The 19,703-nt window shown below is 32.1% G+C and overlaps 1 pseudogene; it reads right to left on the bottom strand.

The window, feature by feature from the left end:
• Positions 1–1,672: 1,672 nt before the first annotated feature.
• Positions 1,673–7,799, bottom strand: LOC140954369 (uncharacterized; annotated as a pseudogene).
• Between the last annotated feature and the right edge of the window lie 11,904 nt (positions 7,800–19,703).

The following is a 19,703-nucleotide window of genomic DNA, read 5'->3' as shown; positions in this document are numbered from 1 at the left end:
ATTAGCATTGCATTCATTTGATCAGACATTGTGGGCACTTGTAGTTCATCTCCAATTGTTTTTCCAATAATGTCTCCTTTTGTTAAAGCTTTGGGGACGACCCCCAAAACTTGACTACCTCCTAAAAATACAGCTATTGACACCCCCCATTAACCAAGGCTTCCTCCGCCATACACTAAATGAATCTTTCGCTTAGCTAGTACCTGATCAAGATGATTTGTTGATTCTGAAAACTCCTTTTCTTTCCCAGGACTGGATCCACCGAAAACATAAATATTTCTTATGTGATGACTTGAGGAACTTGCCATTTCTACACTTCTATATTTGATGAATGTATAGGTTGAGTAGAAATGAAGGGAAGGAAGAGAAGAATTTATAGATGAGAAATTGAAAATGCAATCATACCACCTATATGTGGGCTAGCTGTAGTCTCTATCTCTCTCTCTCTCTCTCTCTCTCTCTCTCTTTTAAAAGTATATGTATGTATAGGTAGTTGTGATTGTGGCTCACATCTTTTCTTGGTTTTACGTCCAAGAATGACTTAAACACCCTCTATGGGTCGGGGATAGGCTTCCCATCTATTTTTCTTAAAAACTGGCAAACAAGGTCTTTTTTAGTCAGATTCCCAAGACTATGTCTAGCATGTTCTTTATGGAATTGTGGCCATAAATCATGAATTGGACAATGCACATCTCCATTAGGGTGCGTCTCAAGAGTCAATAGAAGATTATCTAAAGACCCCTTACTCAGGCCATCCTTAATGAATTATATTTTATCTTCATAATTTATAGATATCATTTCTAAAGAACAACATGTCACATTACAAGTCCATCTGACACATCTATGTTAGACTTTCAGTCGTTTTGCACGATGTTTCTTCGTAAAAGTGCTTTTACTTGTTCCATGCATGTATAAAATGAAACAATTGAAGGACTCACCTGATAATCGAACCTTTGCTTCAATCAGCCAGCGAATATATTAAGGAATTCCATTATTCATTAACAACCTCCATCTTGCACATCTAGCATGGTAAATTCTTGTAATCGCATTTTGAGGCAAAGCGGGAAAATACTTTTTCAATTTTTCAAGAGTGGTGTCCATTTTCAAATGAGAATTAGTGGAGATATTCAAAGAAAGGGGAAAGAACAAAGAATTGCACAAATATATATACAGATATCAGTTATCATGGAAAATTAAAAGAACCGACTTAAGAGTCACGGAGTACCGTTATCCACCATTTGACCAAGGTGAGAGAGACTAGCAAAACAAAAGTCACACCAAAAAGAAACATAAAAACAATATGAGAAAAAGAAAATCAATCTTTATATACATGATCACTCAATTCAATAAAGTCATATTCAACTAAAAAATTATCAAAGTAAACTTTCAAACGATATCCATTTACCTTGAAAACATTGTCATTCTTTGGATTCTCAATATTAGAGGCTCCATATGGATACAAATGTTTCACAATAAAAGGACCGCTACATCTTGATCTTAGTTTTCCAGGAAATAAATGGAGTCCAGAATTATAAAGCAAGACTTTTTGACCAACATTGAATGTTTTTCTCAGTATTTTCTTGTCATGAAACTCTTTGATTCTTGCTTTATGAATTCTTGAATTTTCATATGCATCATTTCTTATTTCCTTAAGCTTATTTATTTGTAATTTTCACAGCTGACTAGCATCATCAACGCTTGAATTGAAAGCCTTAATAGCCCAATAAGCTTTATGTTCAAGTTCTACAGGCAAGTGACAAGGTTTTCCATAGACTAGTCTATAAGGTGACATACCTAATGATGTTTTATAAGCAGTTTGATAAGCCTAAAGAGCATCATTAAGTCTTCAAGACCAATCTTTCTGATTAGGGTTCATTATTTTCTCCAAGATCTGTTTGATCTCCCTATTAGTAAGTTCTACATGTCCACTCGTCTAAGGGTGATAAGGGGTGGCAACTTTGTGTGTGATTCCATATTTCTTCATTAAAGACTCAAATGGCTTGTTGTAGAAATGTGTTCCACCATCACTTATCATGGCTCGAGGGATTCCAAATCGACTTAAAATATTTTCTTTTAAAAACTTTATCACTGTTTTGTGATCATTGTTTCGACTTGGAATTGCCTCTATGCATTTTCAAACATAATCTACTGCGACTAATATGTACAAGAAACCAAATGATGGAGGAAATGAACCTATGAAATCTATACCCCAACAGTAAAAAATTTCAATGACAAGAATAGGATTTAAAGACATCATGCGACATTTTGAAATAGATCCCAACTTTTGACAATTTTCACAAGTCTTGCAGAATGCATGTGAGTCTTTGAACATGGTGGGCTAATAAAATCCACTTTGTAAGATTTTTGCAGTTGTCTTTCTTGATTAGAAATGACCCCCACATGCCTTAGAATGAGAAAATTTAATGACACTACTTACCTCATTGTCAAAAATGCATCTTCGAAATATTTCATCAGGACAATATTTGAATAAATAAAGGTCATCCCATTAAAAGTTCTTCACTTTATTCAAGAACTTTCTTTTGTCTTGGGTACTCCAATGAGCTAGCAATTGTCTTGAAACAAGAAAATTAACAATATTAGCAAACCAAGGCATTATAGAGACATAAAATAAAGATTCATTAGGAAAGTAGTCTCGATTGGTGTGATGTCAGATCTCGAATCGGTTGTCAATCTGGACAAATGATCTACGACAACATTTTCGGTGCCTTTCTTGTCTTTGATTGTGATATCAAATTCTTGAAGTAACAAAATCCACCACACCAATCTAGCCTTAGAATCTTTCTTAGAGAGAAGATATTTCAATACTGCATGATCACTAAAAACGACAACAGGTGAGCCAACAAAATAAGATATGAACTTGTCACATGCAAATACTACTGCAAGTAGTTCTTTTTAAGTGGTAGTTTAATTCATTTAAGCACTATTTAAAGTTTTACTTGTATAGTAAATCACATAAGGTTTCTTATCTTTTTTTTGTCCCAAGACAGCACCCACGGCATAATCACTAGCATCACACATTAGTTCAAAAAGTAATGACCAATCAGGAAGTTGAATGACAGGAGTAGAAGTAAGCAAGATTTTAAGTTTAACAAAGGCTTTTTCACACTGTTCAGTCCATTCAAAAATATTTTCCTTTGTTAGAAGGTTACACAATGGTTTATATATTACACTAAAATCTTTTATGAACCTTCTGTAAAAATCAGCATATCCTAAGAATGATCTAACATCTTTAACAAATTTTGGTGTTGGTAAGTTGGCAATTAACTCGATTTTAGATTTGTAAACCTCAATTCCTTTCGATGAAACAATGTAACCAAGTACAAGGTCGTTCGTTACCATAAAGTGATATTTTTCCTAATTCAGTACAAGATTCTTCTCTTCACACCTATTTAAAACCTTTTCCAAGTTAGTTAAACAATCATCAAATAAATCACCAAAAACAGAAAAATCATCCATAAAAATCTCAAGGAAATGTTCAACCATATCACTAAATATCCTAAGCATGCATCTTTGAAATGTGGTTGGTGCATTGCATAATCCAAAAGGCATTCTTCGATATGCAAAAGTACCAAATAGACATGTGAAAGTAGTCTTCTCTTGATCTTCTAATGCCATTTCAATTTGGTCATAACCTGAATAGCCATCTAGGAAACAATAAAATTCATGACCTGCAACTCTTTCTAAGATTTGATACATGAAAAGTAAAGGGAAATGATCTTTTCTAGTCATTGAATTAAGTTTTCTATAGTCAATGCACATGCGCCAACTAGTAATAGTCCTAGTTGGAATTAACTCATTTTTCTCATTTGTTATCACAGTGACTCCAGACTTCTTGGGTACAACTTAGGTAGGACTTACCCATTTGCTATCAGAAATATGATAAATGATTCCATTATCTAGAAGCTTATTGACTTCATTTTTCACTACTTTCATATTAGGATTAAGCCTTCGTTGCATTTCTCTAGAGGGTTTAGCATTTTACTCTAAATAAATCATGTGTGTGCACATCAAAGGGCTAATTCCTTTTATGTCAGCTATAGTCCATCCTAATGCATTTTTGTGCATTTTCAGAGTCTGTAATAACTTACCTTCTTGACGTGCATTAAGTTTGGAAGAGATTATTACCAGAAAGGTTTCATTTTCTCCCAAAAATAAGTATTTAATGTTGAATGGTATCGGCTTCAAATCAGGTTTTGGTGGTTGAACACTTGAAGGTACGAACTCAATTGATCGTGGTGACAATTCTTTAATTTGTGGTCTCCAATTCTTTGACTTTGATTCTTCCTGAAAATAGACCATTTGTAAATCGTCAAGTTCATCAATCTCAGTTTCACTGAAAGTGGTTTTGAAATTGATCATGAACTAATTTTTCAATAAAGTCCACTTCCTGTAAATCATTTTAATCTATAGGTTGCTTGCAAATGTTGAAAATATTCATCTTCATATCATGTTTCCAAATGATAGCTTCATCAGTCCATTCCTATAATTAATCAATGTATCAGAAGTTGTAAGAAATGGACGTCCTAAAATAACATGAATTGAATTACATGCTTCAACAGGTTGTGTATCCAAAACAACAAAATCTACAGGATAAATGAATTTATCAACTTGTACTAACACATCCTCAACTATTCCTCTAGGTACTTTTATAGATCTATCAACAAGTAAAAGAGTTCTAGAAATTGGTTTTAACTCACCTAGATTGAGACTTTGAAAAACCGAATATGGAAGTAAATTCACACTAGCTCCAAGATCAAGTAAAGCTCTTTCAATTTTATGTTCTCAAATAAAGCAAGAAATTGTAGGACAACCAAGGTTTTTATATTTCAAAGCATTATTTTTATGAAGAATAGCATTTACTTGTTCGGCTAAAAATACTTTCTTTTTCACATTCAGTTTTCTCTTCACAGTGCACAGATCTTTCAAAAATTTAGCATAGGAAAATACCTAATTAATAGCATCCAACAAAGGTATATTGATCCTTGCCTATTTGAAAGTTTCAAGGATTTCAGAATTGTGATTGACTTTCCTTTGTTTGGTCATGGCATGAGGAAATGAAAGTGTTGGCAGATAATCAGTCTTTTCTTTACAATGTTCAGATTCAACCTCTTTCTTACCCTTAGAGATTGACTCATCATCTTTCTCACAAGGTTTAAGAATGGGTTTTTCAATAACCTTATCACTGCGAAGAGTGATGACTAATTTGACCTGATTCAAGTGTTGGCTTCTAGAACTACTTGCATTTACATTGTATTGTCCCTTTAGATTTTCCTATGGTTAAGATGGAAACTTACCTTTCTCTTGAAAATTGAGAGCAGATGTGAATTTTGCAAAAGCATCTTTAAAATATGTCATGCTTTGTGTCGAACATCACCCGCGCAACGATCGGTTTTGGCGATTTTTTGTTGTCTTGTTTGATTTGGTTCTTTGGGAGTCGCCACCTAATATTTAATTAAAGGTTACTAGGAAACCTGGATATACTGGTCTTTGTTAGAGATTCAAGGGTAAAGGAATGGTTGTGGTAGGGAAGGTATTAGCACCCCTAGCGCACCCTACCTGAAATAAGTTGCTTCATGGTTTGATATGAATTGAAAATTTAAAATATTAATCAAATTTTTAAAGCTTTAATAAACCAGTTATTAAATCCCAAAATATATGTAGAAACGTGTTCTTACATTTTTCACGGGAAATACAACATGATTTTATTTATCCTTCAAATATTTAACCATATACAAATTAAAATATCTAATTATTTTTCCTTTCTTTTTGTATTTTATAATTCAAAAATATACATAAAAGAAAAAAATACAAACGCACACACACACACACACATCTCTTTTTCATTACTATGCTCATTCTATTACATTTTTCAGAATAACACAAACTAAAAAAAAAAACATTTAACAGAGATTTAAATACATGTTCAAACATCTAAAAATTACAAAAAGGTCCCTAAAGAGTCCAGGAATTGCAGAGTAGACCCTCAGGAACTGTGGAGTAGTGGCGGCGCGTTTCCCCACGCGCGGCCGTCACTAGTGGCGCGTGGGTTTACGTGTCGCCGTGAAATCCAGGGAGATTTGTAATGGCTTCCTTCCCTCTTCACCCTCTAGTCAGCTGTGAGCAGCGCCGTTACTTGCAAATCACCCAAAAACGCAACAAACCAGTCTGTTTTAATTTTGTTTTCAGATCGACTCCTCTTCCTTTTTTTAGATCTGTTCCACTGCAGATCTTTCTTTGGCTTACGTCTTCGTCTCCTTCACTTCAAGTGGCCGGCATGTAACCAAAGGTTGCTGGTCTATGGGCGCTGCTGAGTTGTTGCTGCCGCTGGAGGCTGTTCGACCGAGGGAGGGGGAGGCTTGTCCGGTGCTCTCTGGTTTCTCTGGCTGGCTTCGTTGTGGAGAAGAAAAGGTGTGCGGCTTGTGGGGAAAGGCTGGGTTCTGTAGGGGAAGAAGAGGAAATGAATGGGAGGGGAGAGGAGAGCATGGGCTGTAATGGCTGCTCTAATGTGTGGGAGATGGGGAATAGTGGGTGTTGTCTGTGAGATTATAAGAGCCAAAATCCTAAAGCAGTGGGCGGCTCTGTTTTTTTTTCAAAGGGAAGGGGCGACCAGAAGGGGAAGATGGGGACCAGTTCGTTTTTTGGAGGAGAAAGGGAAACTGGTTGTAGCCAAGAGAGGGAGGTTTCGGAGAGAGATGAAAGCTTGGGTTTTTTTCTTTTCGGGCGGCTACTCGGGGAGCCCGGTTTCTTCTTCAGGTTTCTTGTTTTTTCAAGGAAAGGGGGGGCGGCTGCAGCGTGGAGAAGATTAGGTTCTTTTAGGGTTTACTTTTCTTCTCCCTCGTGTAAATTTCTTCGTTAGTCAATTTTTTTCTTCCCCCCTTTTCTTTTACTGTAGACTAGTATTTATAGGTAAAAGTTTGCTATATTTTCAAACTAGTCCCTCAACTTTTCTTTTTTCTTTTTTCTTTTCATTCTTTTTTATAAATTTTGATTTTTTCTTATTTTTTGGTATTTTTGAAAGGGAGCAATATCAACATCAACTCAACAAGAAAAATCAGTGATTGTAAAATTTACATGTTAAAAGTTGAATGTGTTCAAAATACCTTTGAAAATTTAGATTCTTTTGAAATGACGTTGAAAATGCTAAAAATGATGCAAATATATCAAAAATAAATTTTTTAGGTTTTTTGTTGTTTTTTTTTTTTTTTTTGCTATTTTTTATTTTTCTGAAAATTTATCAAAAACATGAGTAAAAAATTGGGTAGCAACACTTTGAGCAAGTTGAGTGTTGATTGTTTCTTGCTTTTCAATGAATGCATGCAATGTTTCCTCAAGATTTATTCTAAGAGGTGGAGCATAAGGAAGTGCATATACATGAGAATTTTGAAAATTATGGTGTGCTTGAAATAGTGGTTGTGAAGTTTGTGCGTTATTATTATCACTCTTCCAACTTAAATTTAGGTGGTTTCTCCAACAAGGGTTGTATATTTACGAGTATAGGTTATGATTGGGCTTTTGGAAACTATTTAAAGCACAGGCTTGTTCATGAAGGCATTCCTTAAAAGAAGGCAAAGTTGGATAGTCATTGGTTGCATGTTCATTTGTTTCACAGATTTGACACACAATGTCTTGAATAGATTTTAATTGACCACTCTTTTTACATTCAAGTGCCTCGACTTTTCTAGTTAAAGATGCAAGTTTGGCTTGGAGGTCATGATTTTCCCTAAGGTTGTACATACCTCCACTAGATGTATGAAGTTGAGTTTTACCCGGTGCCTCATTAGTGCCTGTAGTGTCCCAATTTTAAGCATTTTCAGCTAGCAAGTCTAGGTACTATTGCTTCATCGGGGTCTTTATCTTCAAAAGTTCCATTGCACATCAATTTCACCATTTGCCTATCTGTAGGTGCTAATCCTTTATAAAAATGTGAAACCAATCTCCATGTTTCAAAACCATGATAAGGGCAAGTATTAAGCAAGTCTCGATACCTATCCTAACATTGGTAAAATGTTTCACCTGGTTTTTGAGTGAAAGTGGTGATTTGTTTTTTGAAAGAGTTGGTTTTGTAAGATGGAAAAAACTTCTTTAAAAATTGTTGTTGCATTTCATCCCAAACACAAATGGATCATGGTCTCAACTAGTAGTAGTAGTAGTAGTAGTAGTAGTAGTAGTAGTAGTAATCAAGAAGAAGAAGAAGAAGAAGTTGATGAGAACTTTGAGATGGAAGATTAATGTAAGGATTAAACAATGATAAAAACAAATGTCAAGGTTAGAGGATCCACTAATGGTATTTTGAAATAAGTATAGTATAAACTCTTATTACTCAACTAGAAACCACACACAAAGGAGGTTCCAATCGGATAATTTGTCATTAATAGCTCATTATAAATTGTTAACATGATCATATTAATTATCTTATTTAAGTAACACCAAACTTTTAAATATTGTTAGGAATTCATGATGCTAACTTATGTTAACAACAAATCAAGTTCCTTTCATAGCACAGGTGTAGGTAATACCATACGGTTGGGCTATGAGAGTGCCAAGCATTTGTTGTAACAAGTGTTATACAACACAAATCTAGATTAACCATTTAACAAGCAAGGTATTAAGAATTAGTAAGATAAAAAGATAAGACATGTTAATATTAAACATTAAGGTCCATGTTGAGTTTACACTATATTTATTCTGACACCATTAGTGTAACCTTTTCACCTTGACATAATAAACTTAGCTAAACATAATGAAGAAGAGAAACATAAATAAACAAAATAAGAACATAAATAAGATACAAGTTAACTAGGTAAAGGAAAGGAAATGAAAAGCATAAACAAGATATTAATAAAAGCAAAACTTAAGAATTACAAAAAATATAAAGAGAGAGATCAAGAGCAAGTTCTTGATCTGAACAACCAAGCCCTAAATGCATGGCAAATGCCTCCTTTTATAGGCTAAAATTTGAAACTATTGATTTGATGACTAATTGTTAAGTGGGTGGCCAGCTCTTGACTTGGTGAAAATATTTATCTTCTTGTCTGAATAAAATGTCATTGCTAACATCAGAACTGGAACCAACTTGACTCATGAAAGTTGTAGGAAATTATCTTATCTTTCCAAGGAAAAAACATTGAGGTCATTTGAACTACTATAACTCGAGATATGGGCTGAACACTAAACAATGTCTAGGCTGCAGGACAGATTCGGACTTCTTTGTTGTTGCTATAATTTGGACTTGAAAACGGCCTTTTTAAATCTTAGACTCCACATCAAAGTTGTAGGCCTATGTCTTACCTTTCCATCCATATAAAGCAGACCTAAATCTAAAATCTACAGCTCCAGATATGACCTAATTATCGAACAGTGTTCCAGTTTGGACTGCACCAATATTTCTTTTCTAAGTTTGGCCCTCTCTTTGTCTTTTCAATTTCAGTACTTAAAGTCATCAATCTATCCTTTCATTTATGTGATAGGCCTCCATTTAAGATGAACATTTACCATAAATTAAAGGTATCTTATATTATTAGATATGTTATTATAAAACATGCTTTACTTAAGGAATTATTAATACTTCAAGTGCAAAATGATGATATAAAACCTTGATAAAAATACACTTTTAAGTACTAATCATGAGATCAGGGATTGTGAAATGATTTTGGATGTACACAGGTTTATGTAGATAACTTGGTACCATTCAAGTATAGGAAAACTCTACTAAATTTTCAGTAGAATAATTAGTAATATATTAAGGATTGAAATATGGTATTGAAGATAATTGTGATTATGTGTATACATCTGCTTATGATGTGATTTTATGTATTAGATGGCCATAAAAAGTGAGGGCGTTACAGAATCTATCACATAGCCTTCATTCAAATGACCAACTTAAATCATTTTATCATATCCATCGTTATGGTTTATTGGCATTTACACATTGTTCTTTGATGTTGCAATCGATTATGATTTATCTGAGTCTATTGTTGTGGTCAATTTCAAATCATATAAAACTATCATCATTGCGATTAATTATACATCATATACACATTACCTATTGGGATTAATTACTAATCACATATAATTTATCGTTGTATATGTGAGAAGTATTATTTGAACACAAATTCAAACATTTATTTATTTAGAGTTATGTTGTATTTTTTTTGAATATTTTTACCCCAATCCACAAACATTCTCTTCGAAATAATTATTTTACCTAATTGAGGAATTTACATAATTTATCATTGGGCTTATATTTTGTGTATTGATTATTACTTTATTTCATCCAAGATTTTAGTTAATTTACTAGGGGTTTTCATCCTTAATCATAATAATTTTTTCCTTTTAGTTTATCATTTTTTTGGTTGGGGATTATTCTAATTAACATTGGTTTACTAGTTTGGGGCCAAGGATTTTTACAAGGTGAGTATTTTTTAGATGGTTACTTTATTGTCAAACCCAACTTGAAACCTACCCGAGCCTAACCTAAAATATATATTTATATTTATAGATATATTTGTAGAACATTTATATGTTTTAATACAATATATATATATATACACACACACGTACATATTTTCTTAGTCGATGGGTAATAGATAGGTTATGAGTATCAAGAAATCTATCCCGCAACTATCCATTGTCATCCCTACTTTTGAGTTTAAGAAGACTCTTGAAAATATTTATGTGATTTTAAAACCCAAAGTGCTCTCACAAATCTTTCTTTTAAAGACTCGGATAACTTTTGCAAATTTAAGTCCAAAGCATTGCTCTTACAAATCCGAGTCCTTTATGATTATTTTTTTTAAGTTTCAATTCTTAAGGTTTATCACTTCTCAACTTGACCACCTTTCAAATTTTTCAGTGTCCCATTTTTTGCCTTCTTTTTTAACATATTTTCAAGAAAAAGCAAACAAATAAAAAAAATAAAAAAAAACAAATGTATTCTCAACTCAATTTGGCCAATCCCCACCCATTTCATGATTTTTTTACCTTTTCACTTAAGGTTTCATATCAATGAATTTTAAAAAAAAATGATAAAAAATCACAAGAAAGAAAGAAAATTAAATCAAAGAAAAAAAAAGTTTAGAGAGTGGAATAATAATCAAGTAAGAATAGAAGGACCAAGAAATTACAACTAGGTGATAAGAAAGAATAAGAATATTATTAGATAAGGTAGTATAAAATATTAGTGAATGATAGAGAAAAAAAGATGGGTGCCAAAGAAATCTTAGCCATAAATTGGGGGGAAGAGAAAGAAAAGTGTGTAAAGAAAAATTTTGAGACAAAGGAAATAATAAGAGGACGTGAAAGAAAAAGGAGAGGAAATTTTGGAGAGGAAAATATGAGAGAAAAAGTGGGAGGAATTTTTTGAGTGAAAAAGAAGATTTTAGGGGAGAAAAAAAAAGAATAATTTTAAAAACCTCATGGCCATAAGAATTATTGACCTACCAAGCAGCCTCATCTTCGATGACAACAATCCCTCCTTCTTCACTAGCCATGACAACTCAACTTAACTTAACTCCACCGACGGCAATAGTTGCTCTCCTATTTTTCCAAGCATAGAAACCCATTACCCTCAACCTCTTTTAACCTAAACTATCCTTCAATCAACCTGTGATAGTAGCTTTGTACCACGTTGAACCAAATCTTAATCGGAAACCATAGCCATCAATTGAAAACTCTAACAATAGAAAAACTAACTCAAACATGAGCTAGCCTCTATGCTACAACAACACTCCAAACAAAAGCAACAACAATTGAACACGTAGAGAGAGAGAGAAAGAGAGAGAGAGAGAGAAAGGAAGGACAAAGAGAGAAACAAAGTTGAATGATGATAATCAATAAGAATCACCAAAAGATCCATCCATTATAGGTGCCAATTAGGTCTAGGGGTGTTCATGGTCCGGTTCGGTCCGGTTTTAACATAAAAATTCAACCGAACCAGAAAATATTATTCCTTGTTAGTATAACCCGAACCGAACCGAGAATCAGTTCAAACCAAACCGGTTTTGTTCGGTTCGGGTCGGTTTTTTAGCCTTACAAACCAGAAAAACCAAAATCAATCAAATAATTGGCTCTATTTTAGTCCAGATCCGTTCTCAAATTTCTTTTTTTTAGATCTGTGACCTCTGTCTTCTTTTTTCTTCTTGGCTGGCTGTTCTTTCTTCCTGCTGGTGACAGATCTTGCGAAGGTAGCTGAAGCTACGATTGAGATGTGAGTGGTTGTCCGGTCGGAGGGGATGAAGAGGTTGCTGGCTGCTACTGTTCGGCCACCGCTGGGGGGGAGCTTTGTCGCGTCTGTGCTGGTGAGGGAGACCGTGGCCTGCGGCCGGTGGAAGAGGGAAGATTTGTCAGCAGCGCTCTCGGTGGCTGAGAGAAGCACCGCTGGGAGGGAGAAGATCTGGTACGTGGCTGGTTGTTCGGGTGTGTCGCTGGAAAAGGAAAATGGAGCTGCTGTCTTGGAGAAGGGGAGAGATCGTGGCTGAGGGGAGAAGACCTGGGAGGCAAGGGGTGGCTGGAGAAGGAAATGGCCAGAAGGGGAAACGGCTGAGGGAAAGGGAAGAAGAAGATGGGGCTACGGTGGAGGCTGATTTGTGAAGGTGGGGAAGATCGGCTCGCGGTTGGTTGAAGGAGAAGAGAAAAATCCATTCCAACGGCTCTGGAAAATTATTGGTCTTTAATTTCTGCCATGTTTGGAAATAGTACAGTGACACGCAGACCCACAAATCCCACCTTTTGATAATCTAGAGATTGATTTCAGATGGTCTTGTATTTAATTATAGTCACTGGAGAGTAAACTTAACTTTAATGTTGACACATTCTGCTAGGCATTATAATACAATTTGTAGTTGGAGTAGATGACAAAAGAAAAGTTAGATTTTGCCTTATTTTCTCTGCCCACGCCTGCAAGCGTGCATGTGAATTTCCAGATTTCTAAAATGTAAAAAAACCACCCGGTCCGGTTTGGTCCGGTTTAATCGGTTTAAGCCTTTTAAAACCGGAACCGAACCAGACCGGGTGGTTTTTTTAATTTTTTTAATCGGTTTATTCAGTTTTTCTATCGGTTCGGTTTTTTTGGTTAATTTTTTCTTGGTTTTTTCGGTTTAATCGGTTGGTCGGTTTTTTTGAACACCCCTAATTAGGTCTATTGTAAGGTCAAGAGCTAAGAAAATTAAAGAGGAATTTAGTGGGCTATTTCAAGATATCTGAGCCTTATTTCCTATAAGACTTGCGAATTGGACTTATTTTCCTAATATATTATTTTATATTAATGAAGATGACTTTTGATTTGACCATTGGATTGGATTGAGATTTTTTCAAAATATTCTAAAGACTTGTTTTCCTATATGTATAAAATCTCATAATGGCCAAACATTAAGAAGGACTTACAATAAGGTCTAAAAGTTATTGTTTGAAATTTACAATATTTTCTTAGTTGATTTAGGATTTTTTTTTTCCCATTTTATTTAGAAATCTTTTGTTATTTTTTGTGCCTTTTTTAGGATCTTTTGCCTAGATTAAATATGGTTATTTAGCTTGTGTTTAGAGATGGATTGATTATTTATAAATAAAATTTGTGTAAGAGAGTTCACTCTTACTCTTGATTTTTCATAAAATGTTCAAAAAGAATTAGCAGATATTACTTCTTTGTGACATTCATCCTTATATCTTTAGTTTTTATTTCATTATAATCAATTGGTCAAAGTTGTCATCCTTTATACCTTCAGTTATTGGTTCATTATAATCAACGAATTAGGGTTTTTCTTCTAATAACTATGGCCTTTTAGTTTAGATAATCATTTATTCGAGTTCTTTTTAGCTTGATTTTAGCTTTCTTAGGTTACATTCAATTTTGATTATGGGTTCTAGGGTTCTTACCCTCCTGGTTCACATCATTGAAGTTATCCCTCATTGATCTCCTTTCACAGGTGATTGTGAGTCTCATCATTGATACAAAAGTGAAAAGGAGAAAGCAACATTCCTTATCTACCTCAAAACGTAGTCTAGTAGTGGTAACATGTGATTACCCGTGCCACCAATGTCAGGGACATATGAATTCATGTGCCAACATTATCTAGAATTGTCATTGCCATTATAGTAGCTCCTCAACCAACCCATCTACTCTCGAAGGTCAATTTAGGATCCAAAATTAATTTTTTACATAAAATTCAATATATTGTTAATTTGCATACGTATTATTATGGATGATTATGAAGAGTTTAAGTGTTGTGGCAACACTAGAGGTATGATGCCACCGAGAAATTTATATTTTTCGATGGAATAAGGCTAGAATCAATACCCTAAGATGGAGTTGGGATGATTGGGTTGCAATAGGTTTATCTGAGGCGTGATGGTTTGGTCTTAATGTGAAATTTATATGTTGATGTTGTTTTTTAATTGTTTGGTCTTGGTGTGAAATTTGATGTGTGTTAATGTTATTTTTGAATTATGAAATGTATGTGTTGATGTTTTTTTTCTCTAAATTTTTAATTTATGTGTAGGCATTTGATTTTCTTGTGTGTTTAATTTTCTGGCATGAAGTGTTTAATGTGTTGATGTATGAATATGCATCGTGAATGTGTTTAATGTGTTTTTAAAAAATATGATAAGAGTGTTCTTAAATAAAAAAAAAAGGAAAACATTAAAAATATAAAATAAAATGTGTGCTATTTTGATTAATAGTTGTTTTGTTCTCAAAAGAAATTATTTTGTTAAACATGAACATGAATTGATAAGTTGTAAGTTGTCTTTGTCAATATCCTTTCGATAATATATAAACAAAAATATTTCATTTTTGTTTATATATATATATAAACAAAAATGGAAGGTTACTTTTTTCATGTTTATTTGTAAATATGTTTTGATCATTTTTATGTGTTACAACATCCCTATTGTTGCGAGTAGACACGGGTTGGGTCAAAGTGACCCTTATTGGTCCAATGAGTTTGAGTTGTGTTGTTTGGGCCCATTTTGGATATGTTTAAAAGAGTTAGGCCAAAGCCCAGTTCTTACCATACATATGGGTCCAATATTTGTTTCACAAATGATCAAATTGACAAGTCTTATATTTTTAGACATGAACATCAATTTTTTCATGAATGGTCTTATCAATGAATCTTTAATTTTTGGAAGCGCAAGTCAAATGTTTCGCAAATGATCTAATCAATAAGTCTCTAATTTTTACAACACCTTTACACATCCAATAATATTATACATGGAATCCTTCACTACCTAGGAACCTTACCTCAAATCGATTTTGTAATGGTAGAATAAGTGAAACCATAAAAACAATAGTAGGTTAAGTGCTAACATATGTGTGATCTTTAAGCAAGATATCTTTTATGATGGGGTGGCTAGCACTTTATCTCTCAACCCAGTTATTTAGGTTCGACTCTCTATGTGCTGGTTAGCCTTGATTTCTCTAACATTTATTTTAGGTATAATCTTTCTAAAATATTATTGTAATCCACCCAGATCAGAAACCACAAAATCTCGTAATGTCTCCAATGTCAAAACTTGATCCATCATCAATTATGAAAACATAAACAATAATATTCTCCAAGAATCATTCATATTAATTATTGTAATAGGCAGTGAAATTTTAAAATAAAATTCCTTAATTAAAATCTAGGATTCATATAAAATTGATATAAATGGTAATATTTGAATGGAAAACATGATTTCTTAAATCTAAGGCTATAATATTACATGTAAGCAATTATTTAATTATAAACATGAACAATCAAATAGTATTGGAACTACCTATACTCTTAGAATTTTATAATTTTTATATTCAAATAATTATTATTTCTTCTTTTTTAAAAAAAAAATGAAAAAAGAAAAAAGTATACCTTAATCCATAACAAGTTATTTAAGAGAATAAATTCTAAAAGAATTTGATGAAGAAAATTATGTTTTTCTTCTGGGTCTCTATTATTTTCATAAATGTTTTAAATTAAATAAAATGTATAATTATACGGTAAAGAGATGATCAATTTTATAAATAGACTCCTTGTATATCACATATTTATCAAGTGTGCAATTATTAAATAAAAAACAAGTTCTTAAATTAATCAATTCGATTTTAACATTAATAACTATTTAAAAGCCTATTATCTCATTCACATGAAAAAGTTAAAAAAAAAAAGTGACAAATATTTTTTAACATAGTTAATAATAACTTGTTTCTTATAATTCAAAAAAAATTAATTACTCTGACACGATCAAAGAGTTGATGTCTTATCTCAAGTGCAAGAATGTCAAAGTAATAAATAACCCGGCAAGACCGGGGTCGAATTACAGAGAAGTGGACTATATAAATTATAAATAATAATAATAATAATAACAACAACAATAACAACGATGATGGTGGTGGTGGTGGTGGTGGTGGTGAGTTAAAGAGGACTTTGAGATGTAAGATATTAAACAATGATAAAAACAAATGTCAAGGTTAGAGGATCCACTAATAGTATTAGAAATAAATAACGTATAAACTCTTGATAAATAATCAACATGATCATATTAATCATCTTATTTACATAACACCATACTTATAAATTTTATCAAGTATTCATGATGCTAACTTGTTGACAACAAATCAAGTTCCTCTCATAACAATGATGTCGGCTGAAGACTATGAATAACCAAGTATTTGATGTACCAAGTGTTATACAACATAAACCTAGATTAACCATTTAACAAGCAAGGTATTAAGAATTAATAAAATAAAAATGATAAGACATGTTAATAGCAAGTTATTTAGGATATAAGTATTAAAGTTCATATTGAGTTTATATTATACTTATCCCAACACCATTAGTGAAACCTTTTCGCCTTGACATAATTAACTTAGCTAGACATTATGAAAAATATAAACATAAATAAACAATTTAAGAACATAAACATGATATAAGTTAACTAAGTATAGTAAAGGAAATGAAAAGCATGAACAAGAGATTAATGATTGCAAAACTTAAGCATTAAAAAAATATAAAGAGAGAGAGAAAGAACATGATCCTGATCTGAAAAACAAGATGCCTAAATGAATGGCAAATGCATCTTTTTATAGGCTAAAATTCAGAACTATTCATTTGGTAATTGATTATTGATGTAGTGGCCAACTATTGATTTAGTGGACTTAGTGGACAACAATACTCAAGCATTTTGGCTGGATCAAATGACATTGATGCAATTAAAATTTGGCAAAGTGTTCTTCATTAAAGTTGTTCTAAATTGTCTTGTCCTTCCACCCACCTATTTTTAGAGCATTTGGATCACTACAACTCGAGATATGTCTAAAATAATGAGTAGTGCAGCTGGTGGACGTGGTGGATAGCCCTCAAGCTCTTGTTTGGATGAAATGTCATTGCTACCATTAGAATTTGAGCATGTCTTCTACATGAAAGTTGTTGGAAATTATCTTTTCCTTCCACCCACCAAATTTCACATCATTTGGCCTTTCAAAACTCTATATATAGGTAAAATTTTGAGCGGTGTTTGGGCTGGATTGCAGGACAGATTATGACTTCTCTTTTGTGGCCAAACTTTGAATTTGAAAACGGCAAATTTAGGTTTTTCCCTATTCATTAAAGTTGTAGGCTTATTTCTTATATTTCCAACCAAATAAACTATACTAAAATCCAAGATCTATAGCTCCAGATATGACCCAATGACTAAACAGTGTTCGAATTTGAATTAAATCGGCATCTCCTTCCTAAGCTTAGCCTTTTCTTTGTCCTTTCACTTTTAATAGTTAATTACAACAATCAATCCTTTGAATTGTGAGATATACCTGCATTTAAAATAAGTATTTTCCATAAATTAAAGGTATCTTATAATATCAGACTTGTTATTATAAAACATGCTCTAGTTAAGAAGTTATTGATACTTCAAGTGCAAAATGATTATATAAAACCTTGATAAAAATATATTTTTAAGTACTAATCATACACTTTATAATTTTAAAAATTATTAGTTATTCTATATATGTTTATATTAATTCAGAACTTAATTCTTTTTAACTATTTCACATTAATTTTTATTTTATTTTAATTTTTGAAATAATAAATAAATAAATAAATAGGGTTAAAAGTTTGACAAGAAAAACTAAATTTGAAAACAAAATATTATTAATCACAATTGGTGGTGATGTGAACCCTATAATCACGTGGTTATGCAATCCATAATAAGATTGACAATAAATCCCAGAAAGTCAAAACAAATCTAATAGGAGTTTCACATAATAAAAACTTATTTCAAGGTACTAGCACTATTGAAATAAGACCCCCCACCCAATGAATCTCAATTTACAAACGAAAAGTATAACAAAAATGCTAAGAAGTTAGTTAATCTTTGATAAGTTAAATTTGTTCTTTGTCCCGACAAAGAAAATGTGTTGCATCACGCAAAACATTAGTTTATTTTATAAATTTATGGTTGCTAAAAATTTTAGCTTACAAAACCTTATATAATAGTTCAACGGGTAACCTTAATGGACCTAAAACTTGTGGGCTAGTATTTATCAACTTACAATAAACTCAAAGTATATTAACTAAGCTCAAACATGAAAAGAAAAAAAAAACAATAAATCTAATATGAAATAAATTTATTACACCTAATTAAACAAAATAACCTATAATAGATAAATTTTCTAATTTAAATAATGTAATGAATGAAATTTTCATCCTAAAAACACTAGGATTTTTGCTACCACCTTTAGATGTTAAGAATAAGTTAGAAAATTGATTTTTGAATTTGTCTTTCCTTTAGTTTCCTCATTTGTCAAAGATAATTAATTATAATTTTAAAGAATCCTCTCAAAACATGAAAACTCATATTGTCTTCTTTTAACTTTCTTTGAAGGATTAGGAACTCCCTAAAATTAGCTAATCAATTTGTTATTAAATATTATCAGTTATTTTTTTCTTGTATAGATAGGATGAATAAGAAGTTCTTGTAAAATAGAATTAGGAAACTCTCTATAATAAGCTAATCAATCTGTTATTAAATATCATCAGTCTTTTTTTTTTTTTTTGTAGCTAGGATGAATAATAAATTCTTGTAAAAAAAAAAGGATTTTGTAACATTAATGGATCTTTTTGATGCCTAGAAATTATATTGCAACCCATTAAAGATTCTTGTAGAATTAAAATTTTTTTAAAACAAGATGTCACATCCTTGTAGGAAAAAAAACTCTACCAAATACAAAGTCCACGAATAAAAAATAAATAAATAATAAAATTCATATAGCTTGTTTTGATATATATTACAAGACCTTCCCGAACTTCTATTGATCTGAAATTGTATCTCAGCATAGAACAATATATAAAAAACTCATGTTAAAATTTTCAACTCAATCCAATGATCAAGTTAAGAATTATGCTCGATAGTGTAAAACTGAATAATATAAAATTTTATGTCAAAATCTGAATTTGACCTTACTTCAATCATATTAGTGGTTAATTATAATTTATATTATTGAAATTAGTTTATCATAATTATAAAGATTAAATTATAATTAAGTTTTTTTTAATAAAATCTTATAGAAAGAGGATTTGATGTTTGAATTATCAACTCAATTCATAGTTGTGACTATAGGTCACATAAGGATACAGTACACTTAAGTCCAAACCATCAGCCCCATTGGACCATCCTATAGATAATAGCATCTGTAACATTGGCATTCTTTTTTA

This window comes from Populus alba, chromosome 12, assembly GCF_005239225.2.
Source record: "Populus alba chromosome 12, ASM523922v2, whole genome shotgun sequence".
NCBI lineage: Eukaryota > Viridiplantae > Streptophyta > Magnoliopsida > Malpighiales > Salicaceae > Populus > Populus alba.
This window is presented reverse-complemented; position numbering and strand designations above follow the sequence as displayed.